We start from the raw sequence: 25,885 nt of genomic DNA, 5'->3' as shown, positions 1-25,885 counted from the left end.
GTGGAATGAAAAACTTTTAAATAAAAAATTAATGCCAAAAAGTAAAGCTGGGAGATAACTAGATTTAAGAAATATTGCCTTTTTTTTTTTAATCAGAGCTTCTGCAAAAAATATTTTTGTTTAAAAAAATGACTCCCCTTTCAACTCATTCCACACACAATTTTACAGGTAGGCTCTGTGACTCATTAAATTTAGCTTTGAAGATGCACCATAACATAAAGTATTACAATTATCATATACTCTAAAAGCCTGTTTGGAATCTAACTCAGTAAACTTTATTAATGATCTGAAAAAGGAGGTAAATTCATACAGGATGTTTAATTGGGATGTTCTGTGAATGTAGAGAAATTTGTAGTGACTGAAGAGGAAGCTAAGGTTTCCTGCTTTAAATTAGGAGGGGGGAAGTTAATAAATCTGGGCAAAAAGTTAATAAATCTAGCCTCTCAGAACAGAGCATTCTCTGTAACATACTGTTTCCACGCATATATTGTGATGTAAATAAAATAGACAACTGAAAAAGACTTAATCCCCTTAGAAGTACATAGAAATCTTTTCAGCCTTTGGATCAGGTATTAAATAATAAATATGCCTTCCCTAAGGAACCTGTTGAACACAACAGTGGGTTCAAAGGCAACAGGTCAGGTAGCGTCTGCTTCAGTTAAGTTTGACAGCAAAAGAATAAAAGTATTTTAAAGCAACACATTAAAAATCATCTAATTCTACAGGATGAATTAACAGGTAAAATGGCAAAAAGGTGGGAGATTTGGGGAGGCCTATAAACATAGGCAGGAATACAATAGGTAGTAGAAAAAAGTTAGAAATGCAATGCACTGTATAGATCGTGCTAGCTAAAATAAAACATAACTGAGGAAGAAGAGGGTGTATAAATATTTGAAAGGTGACTGAGGCCATATATACTGTGAAGTCTCCCTTAAGAAGCTGTGGAAGTCCAGTCATTCGTGATACTTAAAATTAGACAGTCCATGGATCTATAAAATGCACTCTGGAGAATAACCTAATATTACAGGGAGGCAAATTAACATACCAGCAAGGTCTCATTCATCCCCTATTTATGTGATAAATCCATTATAAAAACACTTACACCATAAAAATTAATATCTTTCCACAATGTGCACATAGGGGTCCTGTTTTGGAAGATGCTGCAGCTGCTTGGAGGGCGCAAGTATCTCATGCTTCCAGTAAAGTCATGCCAAGTCAATGGTTAGTTCTGAATTATAAAAAGAAAGAAAAAAATCAAAGTAAAGACAGTGTCTGCCAGTATTCCATGAGCAGAAGCCCATTAAAACTAAGAGGACATTTGCCTTTAAATGGATGGATGTCATTATGCATGCAAAAGTGCCCAAAAATAAAAAGGCAGAGTGACTGCCTTTGGAGGAAACAGTTGAGCGGCAGCAACCATTACCTTAGCAATTGCAGCACACAGGCTCTCCCTTCTACAGTCTAAAACAAGGACGTTCCCTTTGCTGCATGTTTTACTTTAAGTATGCTATAATCTTCTTTTTCCTCAGTTAAAATGTCAAGAAAAAATGTCCCAACTGTTTTCCCTGGTCTTGTCAGGAGCCACTTAGTTTCCATTAAAACAAAATCTGTGCTGTGTTAATATTGCACAAACACTAGCCCAAAAGAAGCTGGTATCAGATGGGAAGTTCATGCCAGGCAAGGATTGTGCTGGACTGCCGCAGTGCAAAGAACAAATCCAAATCAGCCTTTCCACAGTCTGAACAATAATGTGCTGTAGCTTGGGGCCAAGCATGCAGACTGCAATGCATCTCCATCGTATTGTGAAGCTACTGTGGAGAAGGACGTTGTCTGAGCGAAACTGAGCAAGGACAGTAGGATTTGACCCTTAGTTTGGACAGCAGAGAGGTTTTTATGCAGAACTTAGAAACTGCACTGTATAAGTAATCTTGCCATTGGATGGACAGGTGGATGGATGGAAAGACAGACAGAAAGATCATATTATTTAATATATTGCACAATTTATACAACTTGAATTGACTATATATTTATATTTGTATTTTACATATATATATATTTATGTATTGACCTTATTCTCACGTATTTATTGCACCACTCATAACTACCGAAACAGGAAAACAAGAAACTACTTTCTCTATCATGGCAAAGTGTAAAATGTAGAAGACCAAGTTCTTGCATTTGGGGTCACAAGGAGTGAAAGAATAAATCTGAACTGAGATCAAAGAAAAGCGAAAATGCTGCCTGCATATTCTTAGGCACCTTTTTTCTCCGTTTGCACGTTAAGCCATAATGTAACAAAGAGGATGAAAACGCTAAGTGGCCCCTCTACATACCACTGCTAAAGTATGGTTGGCAGGGGTTCAGGGCAAAGTCTGCTATGAGGTCTGCAGTCCGGTCAACTACCAGCGCGTGCCTTGTCTCCCATCATCGTCACGGAGGCTACCTTGCTCCTGGGCTACAGCACAGAGGCACCAGCTGCTTATCAGTAGCTGGACCTTTGTTTTACATTACCCGTTGATAGAAGTAAATGAGCTTTTTTTCCTCTTCTCTACGCTCTAAGGGGAGCTTCTGATATAGGGGAGCCAGTGGATCATCATTAGCTAATAGGTTATAAGTTTTTAAAATTGGTATGAATATGTAGTGTTAGTTATTTTGAGAGATGTGGGAAACTGTACTTTACAGTAGATCTCAAAGCTGTTTTGCAAGGGATAGTGTGATGTGTTTTATCTTCATAGAGCTGCTGAGCTAGAAATCTTGCATCAACAAATAGGAACAACTGATGGATGCAGGAAAGTGCCTACATACACCTCTGGTGACGTGCACATTCCCACGCCAGAGATCTTGTTTACGCCAAAATCCCCATCCGGTTTACAGGAGTGGGATTGCTCATGTAAATAATAACAAAAGTCTGGGAAGGCAAATTGGTGGCATTTAATAGCCTACGAATGGAAGTAAATGGTGTATTTGTAAATCAAAAAAAAAAAAAAGAAAAAAGAAAAGAAAGAAAAAAGAAAGCTCCATTTTAAATATATACTTGATATTCAGTTCCTAAATGGAAAAAAATACCTAAACAAAGAGAGCCTGAAAGGGACTGTAAGAAGGTCCACTGATGCAGCAGCATGATAGCAATTTATATGTATGTCTATTCAGTGCAGATTTGCAGTAGGGCCTACAGTCTCAGCTGTAAAATCCCGATAATTTCAGGCCCTTTCTGAAGGGCAGGGCACATGCAAGGAACCATAAAGAAAGAAACTTACCATCAGTAAGCTTCATGCGGACGTTTCCACATCTGTGATTTTCCATCAGTCAGCAAAAAGGAAGGTCATTTGGGGAAAGACAAATGAGTTGCGATGTACCTTGGCAGTTCAATGAATGCTGTTAGCACTTTCTATTTCATATCACCAGTTTCATAGTTAACAATAGAGGTATAAAAGTCACGTTAGCACATTATCAGTAGCTTGCCAGTGCTAGTGAGTATTTAATTTTTAGGTACGTAGGTGCTTATCACCACACAGACCAAGAGAGACTTTCTGTGTTCAAGAATAGAGTTTTCTCTTGAATGCAGTTGACAGGAATGTAGACAGCTATCTTTTCGCAGGATTGCACTGCCTCCCCTAAAAGTCTATACACCTCTTTTTTGATTCTTTCCACCCTGTTAATGTACCATGTACCAACATGGCAGGTACTGGCTGGTGTCTGAATGAGATGGAGACTATACCGGCTATTTGCTCACGGCACGAGCTTCTAAGCTTTCGCTTGCCCGGCAGGAAGATGATTTCCATGGGGCAACCCTGCCCCCCCCCCCCAAGCTGAGGATCATGTTCCAGCTGAGGGTCAGGTCAGTCCCTCTGCCCAAAGGGAGGCCAGCTTTGGAGGATGCTGTCGATAAGCAAGGCCAACAACCAGCTCATTATGGAGCCCTCCAGGGTCACGCAAAAGGGATTTGCAAGCAGGATAATGGAGCCTAGGGTCCGAGGACTGTTGCCACTGCCTTCACTATTTCTGTTTTCACTGCTTCAGCAGCAAGGAGACTCAGAGTAGAGCTGGGAGGCCTCCAGATCCCCGGATCCTCTAGAGGAATGTTTTTATCATTCCATAAGTTCATAAAGAAACTTTTTTTCCCATAGACTCAACTACTCAGCTAAGGCACCAGGGCTAGATTTGGAGTAAATATACAATATCTGCATAGACACAGAGGTAAATGAAATCATGGGAGCATGTCTTTTTAAGGGCACACTACAAATCTGAACATAAAAACTGAACTTAAGCATCAATAAGTTTTATCACCAGCAAGCACAAACTTTATGTTATCAAAAGTGTTAAATAAGAATTCTGTTTCCATAAAGTGCGCAGCCAAGCAACCGGCACTACAGAAAACAGACGCAGATGCTGGGCGTAACTTTATCTGCGACCTCACTGATACTACAGGTCTTTGGCTTTATAAGGGCATCTTTTGTTTCTGTGCGCAGTTTGGAGCTGGCCGCTGTAAAAAGGGAAGGTTTACGAAGGAAACAATCGGATCAAAGCAAATATAAATTTAGGCACTACTTTACACTTACCAGGAAACCAAAGAGTACACACTGAAAACAACTGGTCTATCTGGTTACGTGCTTGTCCTCACAAACACTATAAATCTGGTCCCTCTGCCGCGCTAGCAAGGAGCATCAGCAGAACAGAATGAACTCCATGCTGTGGTGGTGACCGAAGCAGAGTCGGGAGGGAATTGCTGGCACAAAGTTACGTGCAGCTGGAGGTAAGCACACAAACAGTTTCTGGATAACCGAAGAGAGGTACGCAGGGTGGGTTTACACAAACACGCAGGTCAGGCAGCCCAGATTCAGTGCTTTGGTTAAAACTGGGTATTATTCCTTCTCAGGTGGAGTTTGACAATGAGACTGGGGAGTCCAATGTTTCATTTTTGACTCCTGCTCTGAAGAATGCAAAATGGAAAATGAGAAACTTCTTTATTTTTCCATCCCCTTTGTTCCTTGCTCCTCATATAGCTGCAGCACTTTACCCTCTCCGATCACTCCTGTTCCCTCCCTCTCACAAACAATTGCACAGCTGAGTGATTACATTTTGATAGTAATCCTAGTTTCTAAATTTGAAATCAGTCTAGAAAAGAACAGCATTCCCTTATTATAACAGTACATCACATCTCATCCCTCACTTTCAACACAGCATCCCAGCAAGTTCCCACTACCCATCTGATGAGGAAAGGTGGTAGATAACTTTCCGCTGAAGACAACAACTCTGTCTTGCCTGTTTGCTCAGGAACCCAAGTCTAACTTTTCCCAGTGAGCTTCTCAGAGGAGAAGGCCAGAGCCCCGGCGTTGCACAGATCTCTCCTCATACTGGAACTGTCAGCTACAATCAAAGCATCCATGTATGGTATTTCCAGTGGAAAAAAAAGTACACAGATGTATAGTTTGCATTTATGTACTGTAGGGACACCCTTGAATCGTGTTAAAAAATGTCAGTCAAGACATCTGGTCAGCTGTCCTAATCCATATTGGGGTTTTTAGACTACTGTTATGCCCCAATATGCTTTGAACATTGCCAATATGCTTTCTCTGCAGTAGCAGCAGTGTGTCCCCTTTGGTTTCACAGCCCATCCCCGGCATTGTTTTTTATAGTGTCACGTACTGAGCAAAATGAAAAACCACATACTGTATCTCGTGTGTCTGGCTAATGAAACTGGTAGGACAAACCTTGTGTGATTAGGAACAGGGACGGATTGGCTTAGGTCTAGTTCATCTTACGGACTGCAAAAAGAATCAGCTGTCACTTGTGCCATGCAGCAGATGGACAGTTTGCATCCGATTTACATGCAGGCGCCAAAGCCTTTAGAAGCTTTGGCAGCCCACTTGCCATCAGGCAGCAGACTTTGATGTCCTGCAGATGGTTACCGCAGCCATCTTGCGCTTGCGTTGCGTGGCGCTGTTGTGCCTCTTCTCCGGCCTCGGCCGGCTCTTCCCCGCTGCCTTTGGAGCGGCCACGGCGTGGCGGCCGTCGTGCCTACCCAAGGCTTGGGACTCTTTGGCCGCCGCCTGGGCACAGCCGCGTTCTCATTTGAATGCACGGCTCCGCTGCATTTTGCTCGTACGGTAACTGCGTGTTTGCACCCGCACTAAAAATCCTGACAGCGCCTGCCGCAAGCCATCCCCGCGCTCCCTCTGCGGAGCGTCGCCCTGCTCCCCGCCTAGAAGCCCGGCAGAGCTGCCGCCCCCGCTCCCCGGCTCCCTAAGAGCGCGATTCCGGACTAAGCGCCGAATTTAGCTCACCGATGCAGCTTTGCCTTAGCGTGGCTCAACCCGTCCTAGGTAATGACACGGAACAAAGAGTTTTCTTCATGGTGGTCAGGCTAATCTTGCTCCGTGAATAGCCCGGAGTAATCTGTCGGCAGCGGAAAGCTGTGGCTGGAGGTCTTCCAAAATCAGCTCGCTCGCATTCGGTGGGAGCGGTTAGGGATTGAGAGAGGCACTGCTAGGCAGGAGTCACGTCGTCGCTCCACAGAACGGGCTGCAGTTGACCCCACCTGGTAGGATCGAGCCCAGAATATTCCACCATGCTTTTCCATCCCTTGAGTGGTCCTGCAAGTTCAGCGGAAAGGGTCTGATAAGGCCTCGGGAACCCACCTAGAAGAGGCACATTCAACAGAGCACGATTCCCGGGCACTCCGAAGTAATAGAAAATATTTGGGAGGGAATATAAATCTATATCTATACACACACACATACACACAGAAATTGTCAATTAATGCAGACTGGTTGGAGCCAGCAAACACGAACAAAAAAATAAACAGTTAATTAGGGCTTTTTGAATCATTGTTACACATACAGTGCATCATTTGCAGGTGCTACAAAAGTGAAAAATAACCATTATAATTACTAGTATTCAAAGATTCATATTTTCCCCCATGTAATTGATTTAGGATTATCAGTTTTCTTGTAGTTATACAAAAGGCCTGTCAAGGTGTTTCCACACGTGTTTGGCTCATGTATGTTCCAAAAACAAGTCAAAATGCCATTGTATTTTACACAGCACAGTTAAAGTGGCTCTGAAAAATAGGCCAGGTTTTACCTGGATCGTTATCTTGGTTAAATTATCTTACATATGTTTTAATTTTTTCTTGTTCATTCTTTCTTTATCTTTTTTCCTCTCTCTTTCTTTTTGTTAAAATACATCTGTGTTTGTTGACTGCCCCAGATTATATCTAAGTGAGGAGTGGGAGTACTTGCACCTGGTACAGTATATGTAGCTTAACAATACATATCATTACATTATTTACAGCTCATTTTATGTTATTCAATAGTAAACTGTGTATTAACCCTTTGAGAACCGAGACGAAGCGGCTCGGCGAGGCAGACGAGATCGGTTTTTCGTGGCGGTAGGAGCACATCTCTCACTGTATTCATAAACATGGAAGCGTGCTCATTACAACAGAGATCACCACCAGAGCCGGCTAATTCCTCTCCCAGGAAATCTCTTCCATAATCATATTCCTTGCTAGGCCACACTTGTACTTCTGCTGATAACACAGGTTATAAAAGGGACTCAGTCAGTGCCGGAGTCAATTAATGAGCTGGCTTTTTAACCTCCTTTCTTGGCGCGCGTTCAGCACCCACGGGACCTCGCGCTGGGCTGCTGGCAGGAGAAGCGCCCAAGTGACACAATTTTGCGCGGTGTGGGCCCCATCTCTTGCCGCCGAGCCGGCGGGCAACGCGCAGGACCGCTCTCCGGCTTCCCCGCGGCGGGAAGCACCGTCTCGGACCGGAGGACCAACGCCAAAGGCGGCCACAAGGCGCAATCTTTTCCTCTATTTGCATTGGTATATTTTTTTCTCCGGGGAAGAGAAGGAGAAAAGTGGAGCAGTTGTGCAAAGAAAGGCAACAGAGAGCAGGAAATGAAAGTGTCACGACTGATGCCAGCGCAGGGGGAAGGAACACCAGCGCCCGGCGCCGTGCAAAGCCGTCCCCTGCATTTCAGCAGTCCTGCGAGCGGCGGCAGGACGCGGAGCAGCGCACCAACCGGCCTCTCTCTTCTCCGCCGATTTGTTTGGCACACAGCACACGTATCTGTCAAAATGTTGTATATGCCATGCAGTGCTGAGATAATTCTTCTTCTGTGGTAAATACAGAAGTAGGAAGGGAATCCTGCATTATAACACTCCTATTCCTAACCTTTAAATGCTCATCAATAGCTCTGTTGCTGAATTAATCAGTCTCAAGATTATCAGCAATTTAGTTGCATTTTGTTGGTAATTAGCTTGATAAATTAGCATCCACAGTATAAAACTTGACATCTTATTGTTCCCTCAGTTTTATGGTACTTCTGAAAAAACTGCAGCTTATTTTTAAAATGATCATTTCTGTTACAATAAAGACAGATACAGAAACCAAAGTTTGACAAGCTCAGTAACAGACAGAAACAAGCTCCATTGATATCCACTGGGCAAAGTATCAAAGATGAGTAGCTCATAATGCAAACTTCAAAAGTCTGTTTAAAAACATAAAATTTGAATCCGTTCACTGTGGGCAGCTGCTTCTGGTGAGTAAAATAAAATAAATGTTCAATGAATTCATTTTCCACATTTTCTGTAAAAAGGCTGTGAAAAAAAATTTCGAAACAAGAGGGAACTGAGAATTGATAGGGAGTAAGTGCATGTATTCCAGTGAGCCCCTCAGTGCTATGTGAATTTTCTCAAATCAAATAAGAAATGGAAGGCTTTCTTCTAAAAGAGCCATATTTATTATACCAAGGCCATATTGTTACGCCTCATGGAGATGCCAGTGTGCAGGACACTAATGGTTCTTTATGTTTTGAGGGCAGTTTGCAAAAGGATTGCTGAAGCTTTTTTTCCCAAACAGCATCCAAAGGCGAACCAGTACTCCAATTTCCTCCTTTTCGTAATGAAAGGAAAGGGTGGGGAGAAAAAATCATTAAAATACAGCAATTTTCCAGTACAGATGTGTTACTCTAAACTCAAAATTCCTTAGCATTTTGTTTCAGCCATTATTTCTATTGCAGAAAACTGTACTAATAGAAACATTCCTGTTAATCTGAATTTGAGATATTTCATACAATGTATATTACCTTTCTGCCGCCTGCAACCTTCTGCCAGGTTTTTTTTCCCCCTTTTTTTAGGAGGTGCTTTGAGAGGAATATACCATGAGAACAATACACAGCTGCTGCTGTATAGAGATATCTAATTGTCAATATTGTGGAATTTCTACAGCTTATTACTTGCATTCAGTCTAATTCTGGGCAAATTGCCAGTCACTTCAGGGACATTCAAGTGAGCCATATTACACGTGGTACGGCATCACAGCTTTAAGATACCCGGCTGTTTTGCCTCTGGCCAGGGAATGTTTGTACCAATGCTACTGAGTGAAGGGGGGTAACTACAAATAAAATAAAATTTGTATTTTTTCAAGTGGGCTGCATTTCAAGCCCAGATGTTAGTAATGAAAGATTCAATTTAAGGATTTAAATTACAAATAAATAAAGTATGAAACAGATGTGATTTTTAAGGAAGTTCAAATTATCCAGGAAGAAAAATATCTCTGTGCATGACAAAGTAATAGGGATTGTCTTGAGAGTCTGTTGAAAACAATCTGCTGTGCTAGATACACCCTTAGGACAGGATTGGTTTGGAATGGGAAGGACTGGTGGAGCTTGTCATTAAACAAAAATTGTGTTTAATAAAACTTTATAACCGTGATTAATCCTATGAGGCCCTAAAGGAGTTTGCAGTTTCTGATAAACACATTTTCCTTGTTTGCAATGGTAATGATATTTTGAAGTGAATGGAATCTGAACAAAAAAACTCTAAGGGTAAAAAAGGACTTGTCAGGTACCACCTATGAGGAAATTACAATGGCACAAAAGAAAGAAGGGCCACCCACAAGGGAAACCTTAAATTATATGTCTGAAAAAAAGAAAAAAAATGATAGGTAGTTGCAGGTCTGTCTTTACAGTAGTTTGATCATCACAGAATTGCCTATAAAATTCCACAGAAATTATCTGAGGCCATCTAGCATGTGACGATTAGAATCCCACATGTTAGGTGCAGGTGCTCACTTGCAAATATATAATGATTTTAAGTAATGTGTATGCAGAGGGCAGGGAATGTTGCCCAGCATGGATACTTTGCTGACCAGCACAAACTCCCAGGGCTGCAGGTTTAGAAAGTCACATTTTGCAAGAGGAGCAGGTAAGCAGCAGCTATTGATGCTGATGATCATTAAGGCTCTAACTCTGCAAGGTGTTTAAGCACTGAAGGAAATACACCTACTGACATGCTGCAGGTATTTTGCCCAGAGAGGAATCTGTGCGTTCTTCACCACCAGGAAAATCATTTTCAAGGGTTCTGGAAGTGATTAAGAAATTCATGTGCCCATCAAATCCAGAACGATTATACAGTGCATGATAGTAACATAAATATTTGTTATTCCTTCAGAACAGTGCAGGAAAGAATACTCATTTAATGGCTGGAAGTAACCCAGGTCCTAATAGCTGTAATAATGACATACTAAATACTACCCACCTTTTACCTGATTTTCTCTTGAGAGAACACATGTAGAAAATAAGCGGACTTCTTTTTAGTATGTACACTGCTTATAAAATCTGCATATACAATTTACCAGCCCTAAAATGAGTGATTCCATTCGCCTTACTATAAAAAAAAAAGGGAAAAAAATGCGTTTTCTGTGGTGTGAATTCTCTAGCATTTCCTAGAACTGTCAGAAGTCCTTTCAGTTTGTCTTGATTTGGGACAATGCCACATTTAGAAGTGCTGTCTTCAGCTGGGAAGCAGTTTTGTTTTTAAATTGGAGAGAATGAACATTTCAAGATGTGCTAAACCCAAAAGTTTTTTTAATTAGTTTTCTTATTTTTCTCAGTTTATTCTTAGGGGTTTATTTTTGCTTGAGACCTTTTCAGCCTGGTTTCCTTTCCTGGCTGTATCTGAGTTTAATATCAAAAGGTAGAGTGCAGCACGGCTCTGCCTGCCTCCTAGCTCTTTGTGATGAATTTTTCATTTCCTACATCATTCACAACTTCTTACTGTAATTTCATATGGCCTGCATAGCACTGTATATATCTGGACCATAAAAGGAGACCAAATCAGGTCGAGCCTTTATGAAAATGTGTGCTATTAAAGTGCAAATTTCCTTGCACTACCGTATCACAAGCAGCTTTCACAGGCGAAGAAAAGAATGTCAATCCGGCCTCAGCACATGGGTGGCTCAGATGACCCAAAAGCCCTTTACAGTCTCTAGCTTCTACGATTCCATAAAGATAAGGCTCCTCCAGGCAAAGCAAGGAAGACCTTTTTCATTCAACATGGAAATATTTCAGGTACTTCTATTATCCAGCATAACACAAACAACATCAAAAGCAAAACAATGTTGTAAAGTGAAAATAAAACATGCAGTACTGAAGTTGTAGCACACTGTTATTTTCCAGATTAACAAACAAATGAGGGTTTGAGGTGGTGCTGGGCACATGGTATAGATGTGTTGGTCTCTTCACGCTCCATGCAGAAAAAAGCTTTTGTTTGCAAAGCACAGATTAAAAAAGAAAGAAAGAAAGAAAGAAAGAAAGAAAGAAGGAAAGAAAGAAAGAAAGATCTGTATTCCATTCTGGCACAGTGTCCTCATGAACGTGCAGTAGAAATGGAGGATCCTCAGTGCTTCCCAGAAATGCTCATGATCTTACGGGGTTCATCTCTGTGAACTGTGTACGTCTCCCTCACTAGCTTGCACAAGGATGCTTAACTTACAAAATACCCTGGTAGCATCGGCCATATCAAAGTCTATTAGTTAGTGCTTTGCATTTCAGAAAAGCACTGTAACAGAAGTATTGAGGTCCTGGAGATGCCTAAGCACAATGCTAAGGAAGTGTTCAAGTCCTGCTGGGACCAAATGGAACCTTGGCCCCAACGAGACCTCGATGTGTGCTTAAAGACAAGTATACTTTAGTGTGCTGTGTATTTATTGGCCCTCTGATACACCTTATTTTTGAGCAATATCAGCCTTAATTTTAATTTTCTTATAGTTGTTAGGGCTGATTTTTTTTCTTTCAAATTCTAAGGTAATAATTTCAGAATTTATCTTCCAGCTAAATAAATTCCACACTGACAGCATTACTTTACAAAGGAAAACAAGGAGAATAACAACTTATCATTTCTTATACAGCTGCTCACCGAACAGTGGCTCTGTTTTTTGTATTATTATTACAGCAGCAATTAAAAGTGCCAGGCAGGGACCAGTCCCCATTACATTATGTGCTATTTAAACATAAAGTTCAGCCTCCCTAATAAGTTTACAGTCTCTGTTGTACAGTGCCAGACTTTCTCGCCCTCACAAACACATTGGCTTTTTGCTATAACATCTCCAAAGGGTGGCTTGAGGTTGCCTTCAGTACCAGGCTTGCCGTGAAGTCCCGGAGCCTGTAAATACAGCCCCTGCCAAGGCTGGAACAGGTCCTGCTGGGTATGTAGGAACCTGCGTGTCCTCTGTGCCATCACTGAGACAGACAGGTTGTCCACGGGGCAGGGTAAAAAGGAGACCGCAGCAGGATCAGGGTGACTCTAGAGATGCCCTTTCGGAGCAGCACTGACATAGCCCATAGTTTCAATAGTGCTGCCTACATTTCATTGCAAAAGGTACAATTCAGCAGCAAAGAAAGATGGTGCTCCTTACAGTACTTCATCATCCTTACCCAAAAACCTCATCACACAGCCTAACATAACATTTTCTATGGTCTTTTAAGTATAAGTGCACATCTGCAGAAATATTTCTAAAGCTATATGTAAAGTTTAATGTATAGTGCATAAATAACAGATGCACAAGTGCATCTTGAGATGAACAAATTCTGCGAACATATTCATAATTAGAGATTATAACACATTGCAGACTTCAGGAAAGATATTTTCTATGAGGAATTATAGGCATCAATGTATCACAGAGTGAGGGGCTGGATTTAGATCATGAATCTCTTTTTCCAATTTATAAAGCTGCCAAATTAGACACAGGAGTAGGTAAATTAATTGATAGACCTTGTGCCGTAAAGGTTTAGGCTTAAAAAGTAAGCCTGAATTTTCCATGGATGCTGCAGAGTCCTACCATACAAGGCTTCCTACGTGTTAGTCTAGCACAGAGGTGGGAGCTGCCCTCTGAGTCAGATCATTTCTCCTTTGTAGACTTGCCCACAGACCTGTAGCGTGTCCACAGCAGTCTATAGCAGTGTGTGTGCAGCAGTCCATAGCAGTGTGTCCTCAGTGGCCCATAGCAGTCTGTCCCCAATGGTCTCTAGCAGTGGTCTGTAGGCTGGAGGTGCAGATCAGACCTCAGGACTCCAGGGGCCCGGTGCCCGGTGCCAAAAGCTTGAGGGAAGTCGTCGGTGCTGCTCCAGAGGCAAGATGCAGCCATAACACAGCCAAACTGTGTAACGGGGCTCACTGGCTTGGGCAACAAGCCCAGTTGCAGCACCTCAGCTGATCCCCCTACATGCATCAATGCCCCGTGGCATGTGGAGGTACAAGTCCATCCAGTACTAGTTTTGGATTAGGTGTATTGCACTCCACTGCACAGCCTGGGCGTCTCCGGATGCTCCCTTCATATTGACTTGTAGCACACACTTAAGGTATAAATTCGGGCCTTCCAGATGAGGCTGATGTGGGAAAGTTTTCACTGTTCTTGCCAGTACTGTACCTGATCTAGGGGTTAAAAGACCACTTTGGTTTCCAGAGCTCTCAGCCTGACAGCTTTCATGAGCACTGAATCCACTTTTAAAAAATAGAACCCCTCAATGGAATTAAAGCCTAGTTGTCTGTTATTTATTCTATATTTAATAATCCTTTCCTATGACACACATTGAAGATATAGGAGATGCTCTCATAAACTTTTTAAAATAAACCCATTTCTTTCCCAAGAGGTTCCATCTGACACAAGCCATTATTGAAGATTGACAGGAAAGTATACTGGTAGCCAAGACATGCTGTAAGACAAGCAGAAGATATTTAAATGATTTATCTGTGGTAAGACATTTGAGGAGCTGCTTGGCCTGTGTAGAAAGGAATTATGGGGGTACTGCACTTCCAAACTGAGCTATTTTGGAAAATATATTAAAATACAAGACTTCCAGATTTATTACCCTCTCGGGGTAGGTTAGTTTATCAAAATACTATTGGATTTTTTCCACACTTGATAGCCAGGTCTCACTTGCTTAAAATTATCAAGTAGAAAAAGATAAAGAATGTGAAGCACCCTTGGGATTTCTGGTCTCCCAGGAAGGGGAAGGGATGTGTTTGGATCACCTAGTGTGCAGCAGAAGGCTGACAGCAGCTCATGTTGAATCAGTTTCAAAGTCCAATGCAAACTCAGTAGAAGTACATACGAAGAAGTAGGGGAATCCTCACAGGAGTCTAGATTACAAGAAATACAAAGCTAAGTCAACCTACCCCTAAAAATAAGGCTGACTTCTTGGGAGACTACGAAGAAAAGTCAGGTTCTTTTCTATAACAGAAGAAAAAGCAGTTGAGTTATCCCTCCAACACAGAAGAATAACTTGTCTCCAAGACCTTCTGGCTTGGCTGGGGTGGGGGGATTGGTTCTAGGTACTTACCTCACCAGGTCGTAAATTAAGCTATGCAGCAAACTCTCCCCAGAGCAACCTTTCTGAAAGGAGAACTAGCTGAGGGAACAGAAAACACTTCCTGCAGCATGTGTAAAGATTGAAGTGTCAATATTGTGCTTTTTCTGAGTTTAGGATGGCTAAAGAACCATGATACAGCAACAGACAAAAATTAACACTTTACGTACTGTTGATCTTTTAATGCCTGTATGTCATTATTAGATGACTTTCCCTCAAACAATCAAAAAACAGGATTTACTGACAGGATAAATCTGTCAGTTTTTGAAATCAAACAATTTTTCCAAGCTATAGTTATGGAAAGAGAAAAGAAGGAACGCAGAAAGGTGAGTGAGCTGGGCTTTACAGTACTGGCTGCTTGCAAATTCAATTGCACCAAACCTACTGCCACTCTTTGTCTGCTAGATTTAAAGCACCTTACTTCACTAATAGACTCAGGTCCAGCAAAGCACATCAGTATATGCTTAGCTTTAGCTCATGCCTGAAGAAAAGCACATGTTAATGTTTTTTTTGCCAGGTCTCTTTCTTACCTCAGAACCAAAAGCAATTTAGAAATGTTTTCTCTCTCAAACAAGGTCAGAATTGTAGAGCAGTCAGCACTGGCTTTTTCTACATTTCGTTGTTTCTCCGTAACTTGACATTCTGCTGTTTCTGCCATTTACATCTTGTTAATGCTGGGCAGGTGTTTTCTAGTGCGGGATTTTCCATTAGCAGGATGTCAGAGGGACACACACAGGATAGTGGGATTCTTGGAAGCTGTGAGGGACTGGCAGCCTCTCGGAAGCTGCGTGAGAAACAGCACGATGTCAAAATTTACTTTTCAAAACGTTTTAAGGTTCAGATGTTGCATCATACACTTGGCAAAATTAAATTTCCCGGCAACTATTTTCTTAAGCAAACATTTGCTTTCAAACCAATCCCTGCTTTTTTTTATTTCCCCCCCGTCAATGTAATATCTGAATCAGCAGATTTTAAATACTCAATATATCTTTAAATGTCAATGCACAACAAGTATAGCAGGTGTTTAATTGTGGTTTAAAGATCCACATTTTTCACATTTTACAATCACAATTAAAATTAAGCAATAACACCAAAGGAGTTCCGGTATGCAGCAATAATACTTACCCATATAGTGAAATTGATAAGGATCCAGATATAATGATGCCCATTGTAGTAACCCTGTGGTGACTGATTGCTATTCTGCTGTTAGCAAACAACCAAGAAATACTTTATTTTTTTCAGAATTATCAATTTGTTTCTAGGGTATGAGAACAATGAAAACCTTAAGGGAGAAAGCAATAGTTAGTGAGGTATTAAAACAGTTCTATAACTAATAAAAACACTAAATCAAGTTAGATACGCAGCAGTGTGTCATTTCTATTTTAATAAAAAAGTACATTATTCTCTTCTCAAAATTACAAAATTTTATTTTTTTTAGTCATTGCCAACATAATCGGAAAGTTAAAAAAGTCATAAATCTACAGTTTCTGGAACTGTCATTTATGTGATTTTCTACTGTTTAAAAAGACAGAGTATAGCTTGTGTGTTCATAAAACAGTCTTCTTGAAAACTTATTTGCATCATTGCGTAGGTTTTTTTTTTTTTTTTTTTTTTAAGGAGGGGAGCTTGCAGAATTTCAGATAAAACATGTTTGAGTTTCATAATGTCTCCTTACATGGAAACACTTTCTTAGGAGCTATAGTTTCTACACATACTGTATTAGGTGATAAAGTAAACCTAATGGTTTCCCACAGCACTGTAGAACCTGTGATACAGACAAGCCAATGAGTGAACTGAACCCTTCTAATGTGGAGCCTTTCATAATAAAGTTCACTCTTCAAAGAATGACTGATGGTATCATCACAAATTAATGTGCAAAGGATCATACTCCTTTGCCTCCAGAAAAGCAAAGCAAGAGAGAGGTGATGGTCACATGGCTGGGAACGATATTTCTATAATTTGGGTGATCCGAAATTCATTACCTATTAATGTTTAATAATTCTACTCGTTCCCATAGTTCTCACTCAAGCAAAGTTCCCACAGAGCTTCCATAATATATATAGACCTATAAAAAAATACTCAAAATTGAATAAAGAATAATGGTAAATAAAAATAACACTTGGCATCAGTATCTTTCTGGTAAGAAAGGATAGAGGGAAGTGGCAGCCATAGAGAGAGATGGCCACTTACCTGCAAAGGGAGAATTCCACACTTCCTAAGAGTGGCACCCCTTCCAGACGTGCTGAAACAAGCACATTATGACACTTTGAACTTAATTTTCCACTCTGTCAGACATACTGTCAATAACATTTACTCTTTCGGGCACCCAGAAAAACCATAGCATTATGAGAAATTAGACATTTCAGGAATTAGAGTGCACAGTCTTCCCTTTCTTCCTGAAATTAGTGGGAAATTCTGAGATTTTATGGGGTAAGGTGAATTGAATGGGGAGTAGCACATCTCTGCCTTCCCTTCCTTCATGTCCCACCTCAGTGTTCCTGATCGTACAGAAATAGTTCTCAAAAACAGCATACCAATCCAAGAGGATTTGGGGATGTGGACCTCCTCAGCTGAAATAAGGGTACTGAGTCAATTTCATCTTCATCTTCAGGCTAGTTCAACTGAATTTATTTCATTTTATTTTAGAAATGGAGGGGATTTGAGGAGCAGAAACATTTTGACACTATTAAAGCATGTTTTTGTTGACTTTGTTCAAGTCCAGACTGCCCTCCATTGCTCCCAGCTCCTTGCATTTGGACTTCATGAAAATCCCTGAGATGTACATTTCATTCAAAGCAAGAAAACGTTTATATTTTGAAAGCTTTCACTGAATGGAAACACAGTTTCTTGCCCAGGTCTAGCAAACTAGCCTGCTCCCAAATTAAAATATTGTCAAGAAGCTAATTCAGCTTAATTCCTGTTCAGGCAGAACCAGCCATTTCTAAATCAGTTCCTTTTCCTGTAGTTTTTCCATCTGGAGAAGGTCATATGGGAGGAGACAGAAAAAAATGCAAAGGAACAGAAAGGCGCAGGGTAGGAGAATCCAAGTTCAGGTGAGACGATGAACTAAGGAAGTGAGGAGATACAAGGGAAATGAGTGGGTGGGAAAGAATTCTGAATTGATGGCTGGCTCATAGATGGTTATTGTATAAATATGTATATTTGGGTGTGTGTGTGTATATATATACACATATATATACACATATATATAATATATAAAATATGTATATATTGTATAAATATTAAGAAGCAGTTCCCATCAAAAAGAGTTTACAGTCTAAATAATTCAAATGGACAAAGGACAAAGGAAAGAAAAATTCATTTAATGCATGGTAAACCAAGGGACTTTGCTAACACTATACTCTGTGTCCTTCTTATCTGACCCGATGAGCCTTTTCTTACAAATGCATTTTTGATGTGCTTAACAAAATGTATTCACTTCATGCAGTTGGCAGACTTAGTTGTTGCATCAAAAATAGTTAATGGCAAGTATCAGCATTTTTATATTTCTTGTGCAAGTATTTAATAACAGGGAAATAGCAAACAACAGCTGTGTAAAAGGAAAGAACAGTATAAATGAATGCTCATCCTGCATCACAAGGAATGATATAAGCCTAAGATTCAGACTGGGAACTTCCCCCAGATTGCAACCAGATGCTTTGCTGATAGGCAGCTTACCACACACAAAGTGGGTCAGCAGAAACCTTGGGGGGGGGGGGTGTTTCTTCCCAGGTACATTGTGGATATATGGTGTGACTAATCTCATGGAAGGAAGTCTTGAACACATCTATAAACAACAAAGACTGGAAAGACCTCCAAAATTGAGGACTTTAAGCAAAAAAAAAGGGAAACCTAACAAATCCCATCATGATAAACATAAGCAGAGGATAGAATATGCTGAGAAAGATCTTAGCTCTCCTGGCATGAATCTGCCCCTGACGTCTGCGAAGCCAAAGGGTTTTGCCCTGCTGGGAAGGTCTGACCTGCATTGCCTTTGCCTTTGATAGCAAAATCAAGCCTCATTTTAGGAGAGTAATGGATAACAAGGATTCTTTTTTGCTCTCTAGGCTTCCTTGATCTGATCATGACGCAAAAAAAACTAATTACAGCAATTAATACAGAATTAGAATAGTTTCATGCTAACTCTATGAGTAGCTTTCTAACAGCAGATTGCCCAGAGATGTAAGGTCTGAAGCAAACTCTAAAGCTCTTATTTTCCTGATTACAGCTGTTGAAAAACTAACTTGTTGGTCCTCTAAATGAAGAAGAAAAGCTGACTAGCAAGCCCTCATGAGTACATAATTCTGAAAAGTGCAGCAATAAATTTATACAGACAGAGGCTTACAAAGAAACTAAGAAATGAGCTCAAAAGTCAAATCCTATAGCATTCTCACCCTCTTCATTACTTTTCTGGAAAATGACCCGTACCTGGTTATTTCCTTTTAGTATCACCAGAGAGATAAATGAATCCAGGAGGAAAACCAAGAGGAAGAGAGGTAAAGGGAAAGAGTCAGCTACAAAATGTAGCACATGGCAAAACATGACCCTAAATGCCTTACTTTCCTTTTAAACTTTGCCATCTATATCTATAGAGGAGCAGTCATGAGCATATACATTCTGGACACATGTTACTCCTGCTCACTTTTGTATCACACCAAAAAAAGCTCAACATAAAAAAAGCACAAACATTTGCCAATGTATTGTTTGCTGGCAATAGCAAAGAAACCACATACTGAACAGTCATGCTTCATCCAACAAGCGTAGCTGCTAGCCAAATGCAGGCTTACGACTGTTTGGATGAAAAAGAGACTACCATCCATTCACCTCTGTATTAAGGGTTTGATGAACTGTGCTGTAGCAAGCTAGGAATCAATCTTTTGGAAAGAACTGATACGAACGCTTACTGCAGGATGTGGCAAAGGATATGAACTTCTTATATGCATGGTTTCCAAGAGCAAATAGCTATAAACATCACAGGTTGCATGGCTCATACTGACAGGAAACAGAAAAATCCCAAACAGCTTCATCAGTAGGAACCATGTTAACTCTGGGAAATATCAGCTTCAGCTCCCTTCTCCCTTTCCATTGTTTTAAGAGAATGAAGAGAAAGTAAATGGACTTATTTCCCTGGCAGCTTGATCCCTTCCTCCATCCCCTCAGCACAGAGCCATTTTCTCCTGCACACTCCCTGGCCTCTGGATGAAGAGGAGCAGGTTGTGTAGCGATTTCCATGTGCTGAGTGTCTCCTGGGCCACAAAGAAATCTGCGACAGCATACTTCTCTGATGTACTAACAGAAGTGCAAAGAAGAGAATGGACTTGCACTATCTTCCTTTAGTTAATGCAGTGTTAAAAGATTAGGTTGAAGTGAAGTGTTTGTGCCCATCCAGGAAGTAGTAGACAGTAGCTTCTCTAATGGGGGCAGGTGGAAGAGATGTGGATCAAGCTGGACAGAGAAAGCTCTGCGGAGTCTGTTGTAGCCAGTTCAAGTTCTGGAGGTGCTATGAAGTTACCTGCTAGAGATATTAGGACTTTTATTCTTCCCAACTCTAGGTGCATTGTTGGGAGAAGAAGATGAAGAAGGCAATGGCAGCAATACTGTCTGCCCTCTGTTGTGGCAACATAGCTTTAGGAAGCAGAAAAGTGAATCTAGACCATGAGCTATACTGAACTATTCCATCCATCAGCAAGTTTGGATTTGGCATGAAATTCTAATACATATTCAAAGCATTCTATATATATAGTTCATTAGGAACTCCTAAAGAAAATGTGAAAAAAACTGTAACTTACAGTAGCACAACCTGTCAAAGAAACAGACATGTTCATAGAAAAATGTGAACATGTAGCCAGAAAATATATGATGCTAAGAAGCTCTCCTAAACAAATAGCCATTAATGGAATAAACCTGTTAAAATAATTCCTTTTCCATGCACAAAGGTTATGAATTTAATAGATTTTTGCTGTATTAGCACAGAATTGTACTTTTGATTTCTGTAGCTAATCTTGAAGGAACACATATTAACAAACCGTACTTTTCTACTGTATTAATGAACATTACAACTAAGACAGTATTATACTCATTATGAACCTAACAACTAACACATGATCACAAAGCATTATTATGTTAACACTTTCCTGCAGAGATGTGAAATGAATAGCGCCTCTGTTTGGATGATTATTAAAAAGAATCTTGCTTATGAAGAAAGGGAAACCTTCTATAATTTTTTTTTCCATATAATTGCTTAGAATATACATGACATTCAGCCTCCATAGTGTTAGCTAGCTATCCAAGTGAATTGGTTGTAGAATCAGAGATTGGGTATTAAGATCAGAAGATTAAACAGTACATTTTGCATCCTCCTCGCCTTCCCCCACAACCCCCCCCCCCCCAAAAAAAAAAATTCTGGCAAAACTACGGAGGTCCATGAAATTACCCCAGGATTATACTTGGTCCATAGACACATTATGAGCACTAATGGAGTCAAAGAGCATTTGCTGGATTTGAAGAATCAGATCTACATGCTTGCTGGTAATTTAAATGTTAAAATACTGAAAGAATGTGTTAGAAATAGGTTGGCCAAAATATGTTTTCTCAGAGGCCCCATTTATGCACAGTCAAGAGTTTGGGGCTTTGGGGTTTCAAAGCTTGATCTCTACCGGTTTGCCAGACCAACATGAGTCTACACCTCCACTCTCTTCACAGTACACAAGCAACTTCAACTGGGTTGACCTGCCAACTGGTTAGCTACGTCTTTGGTCAGATAAAACTGCTTTGGAGTCCCCATGTCCCAGCTGCATGTCCCATCTTGCATATTCCCAGTCCTCATGACATTTCTTAACTGCCTCTGCCTTGGTCATCTCCCATCTCTCTCATACTTCTGGTATCTCCTTGTCATTTGCATCTTTTTTTTTTTTTGATCCTTCCTTTCTTTTTCTGTAATGATACATATGCATGTCTGCAGACTCTAAAGATTATCAGTGGCTGTTGGTGATGCTGGCTGATGGAAAAATATACATTTTTGCTTTTTTTCCTACCTGTTATCAGGAAGAAGGTAAAATACTCTTTACTCACCCCAAATGTTTATCTTAATTAGTGTTATTATCTTGGAATAAGAGAATACACATGCTCCCGACATATTCTCCTGACCTTTCTGCTCACAAACCAGTGTTGGTGCTACTCATTAGCCCTACCTATCTATACATGTTACATCCTTCCCCTTTACAGTCTGCAAATCTGACTAGGGGGTTTCAGAGTCACTGAGCTTCCACTCAATTGCTTTTCAGCTAGTTTCGAAAAAGGAAGCAACAAAAAGAACAGGAAAACACAGTCAGTGCGACTGATGCAAAATGACTTCCCTTCAAAATGTCTGCATGTGCATTTTGATGACTTAGATATGTTTCCTCTGCTTAAATCATTGAAAGTGCTATTCAGGAAAATGTCAGGATTGGAGAAATGGAACAGCATTTGCACTACATTTCTGGGAATTATTAGATGGGCACTAGAATTAACATCAGAGCAGCACAGAGAGTACCATTATATCTTACCTCAGGCCCACACACAGCAGATGTCTTATGCAGATGACATACTGCTGATAATGACCCATCAAAGAAAGATCTCCAAAGTTATCTATAGCTACCTGTTAATGTCACAACAGGAACCCTGAGACTTTGATTTGATAGTCATTTCCAGGCAGTGGCATAGCCATAGTGCTCTTTTGTCTGTGGCAGCAACTCTAGGTAAGTCAGGCTGAATTGAAAGCCACAGTGAAACAGGTCCCAGTCCTTTGGTAACTTTGACCATTACCTGATAGTTTAAGATGCGTTGCGAGATACAGGATTGTCATCAAAACACAGAAGTCTGATTCTTTGACATTACTATCACAGGGACGCAAGGACGTCCCAAGCACTTTTTTTAAAGAGCGTTCCTATATCTGTGACACTGTGAGAGGTGTGCCATACAGCCAAAATTGCTCACAGATTCAGGGTCTTTTCTCTCTCCAGCTTAATTTTCCAAGTGTTTCTTATTGTTATTATAAGGCATAGGAGTCACAGTGATGATGTTACTGGGTGAAAAGAACTAACAGAAGATCTTTCTGAATAAAATATAATAATCTGTGTGGTGATACACAGGCTACTCATCCCTGCCTGGCATCTCTACCCTAGTCAAACAGTCTGCCTAACTTGTGAGTAGGCAAAATGCTGTCCAAATACACAACTAGTAGTGTAAGCAGCCCGCAAAGAGCTTCCAGTGCTAAGCATTGAAATCCCAGCTGGGAATGGTCAAATTGCTGTGTGTTTTCAGGTTACATATGAATGGTTAATGGAATGTGCCCCTGCTAATCTACAGTAGGTCATGACTGGAGCCGATTCAAAAATGTTTAAAAGCTTCCACAACGGTGTCAGTTGTATTTGCCTGGTAGAACAGAGAGGGGGAAGAGTTGAAGAAGGAAAAGAGATAGAAGCAGGGAGGGATTTCTCTTTTGAACCCGTACATAAAGGAAAGTAGAAGCACGTCTGCCCTAGTAGAGTAAAAGTGACAAGGGGCAAGATGAGTGAAAGAAAAGGAGCAGAGATCAGTGTATCAGCATAACTCTTGCACGATTTACCAACAAACAGTTCAAGAATAGTTATAGAAATATGCAGACATTGCTTATGTCTCATACCTGTTTTTTCACCCAACCCTCTCTTTCCGCAGTGACAAATGTGAAAGGGATACCATGGACTGCTTTATAACTGCTTTACTCCCAGGCATTTTCGCAACAGATCAGGAATTAATTCCACTCTACTTTCAATGAAATAGCTACAGTTTTGAATCGCCTGCAAAGAATTCTTTAAGCTTTATTCTGGTATTCTTCCCTTAAAGAAATCACCTCCATCTTTCTCCAAGACACCGAGAGTAAGGAAATCAAAAAAGCTTTTTCTCTACTACTTCATTTCTAAATGTTCCCATCCTGCACCCTCCCCAACACATGGCTATCTGCTGTGCTCCAGCTGTAGAAGATATAAGTTTGAAATAAATCCCATCTTCAAAATACATCCTTCCCTCCAACTGTGGAATAATGTTTCCAGAAATATTATTTTCTGAGGAATACTGCTCCTTAAAGTACCACAGAGACACATTGAGGTGTCCTGAGTCATCTGCTGCAGCTGCAGAGTCTTGAAACCTCACTGAGTGGCTGAAGGCAGCAATGGCAACATGTGCAAGGGCTGGATGGTTCATCCGTCAGTTCCACCCGTATCAGCATCATCCACATCAGTATATCATGTTACCCATATCAGAATGATGTAGTTCCACAACACTATCTTGAAAAAGAGAAGACAGGAAAGCACAGGCAAATTAATTTAACTGCAGAAAAACCTTGGAATTATTAATAAAGCAAGTTATCTGCAACTATCTGGGAGCTAAAAAAGAAAAACTAACAGCCAGAATGTATTTAGTAAAAATAAATCATGTCAAGTCAGGCTAGTTTCTTTCTGTGAAAGGGAAACAGTGCATGTGGTGGGGGAGAAGCAGTCAGTGTTCTGTGTATTGACTTTAATACAGCTTTGACAAACTTTAATAGAATTTTCTCTTAGACAAAGTAAGGAAAGACACTCTGTGATGTTACTGTAAGGTGATTACAAAAATGTTTAAAATGCATCACTCAAATAATCATAGCAATGCTACTTTCTAATATCCCATAGCAGAGGAATATACTATGTGGGACTTCACAAGGACCTGTTCTGAGTCCAATACCTTTAATAGCATTGGATTCTGGATGCTTTGGGGGTTTAGAGGTCACACTTCAGAGCACTTGCAAGCACATTAAAAGACCACACAGGTATTCAGCAACGTGCTGGGAAGTTGGAGAAATTTCATGAAAAAAATCAAGGTAAAGACAGGTAGGAAGGAATAATCATCTGCACACTGAAGACGGAGAAAGAGGTAGCTGAGTAGTAGCTTTTCAGAAAAGGGCATATAGATTGGAGAATGTCACAAGGTCAAAAATTCCATGCTGTTGTGAAATAGTCTAAAAAATATAATGGTATGTATAAATGGAAACAAGTTTGGGTGTGCAACTGCAAGGCTCTGACTGCAGAGGCTCTTGCCTCTGATCTGCTCTGCTGATAAGACTGGTAAGACTGCAGCTAGAGAACTGGTCTGGAACTGGTAAGACCTCAATTTTTGCATAGCATACTTCAAGAAAGATGTGGGCAGTAAGAGAGTCCACGCAGAAACAAATATCAGTGATTAGGAGATTTGAAAACTTAATCTACTATGAGAGATTGAATGAACTGGAAATATTTATTTATAGAAGAAAATAAACAAATGTGAACCATGATAAGAATGTTCAGATATATGAAAGGCTATTATAAAGAGAAATAGAATAATATGAGTTGGATATGATACAAAATAATAGGATTAAAATACAGCAAGGAAAATTTATATTAAGAAAAGCTTTCAAATGGTAAAGATGGTTAATGACTGGAATAGTAATAAACGGCTAAGGAGACTGTGGAATCTCCCTTACTGCAAGTCTCTAAGAACAGGTTAGACAAATGTCTATCTAGAATTATACATTGGCAGACTTCTTGATATCTCTAACTACACAACTTCCTAGTTCTGTGTTTCAAAATGTGGAATGTGGAACCCCAAGACAGCAAATATTTGGTGGGCCATGCATTTGTACAGTATGTGAATTAATGCAATTTATCCACTTTATATTTAAGTACACTGTGCTACTAAGTGTGGGTACTGTGAGAGCAAAAACCACAGGTATTTGACATATAATTCCATTCCCAAGTGTGACAGTTTCTCAGACTCCCCCTCTGACAAGACTAGTTGGAATATACCTGTGTAGAATTCAGTTCCATTCTTCTGTTTATGTTGAATGTTACTATACAAGTTGTCTCATTACAGATCCCATTGCATCTTGCAGAGCAAGATAATGAGATTATGCTTAGGTATGGTACAGTAACTTTTGATATTAATAGATTTTTTTTTTTCTAAAAGTGCACAAACTATGGAAGAGATTGCCATAAGAAAATACTTTTCATGGTAGCAAACCCTCAGCAAGCTAACAGCATAGCCATTAACTGCTGCTGTAATTCTACAAGGGAAAAAAATATTAAAAAATTCATTGTGGAAGCTTTGATTTGAAGATCCACTCCATTGACTATCTAATTCACTCCTAATGGCATAATCATTGGTGAACAGTAAATGCAATTCAGAAGGTCAGAATACTAAT

Source organism: Rhea pennata, chromosome 2 (assembly GCF_028389875.1).
Source record: "Rhea pennata isolate bPtePen1 chromosome 2, bPtePen1.pri, whole genome shotgun sequence".
Classification (NCBI taxonomy): Eukaryota; Metazoa; Chordata; class Aves; order Rheiformes; family Rheidae; genus Rhea; species Rhea pennata.
The sequence above is the reverse complement of the archived record's forward strand: the minus strand, read 5'-3'. Positions refer to the sequence as shown.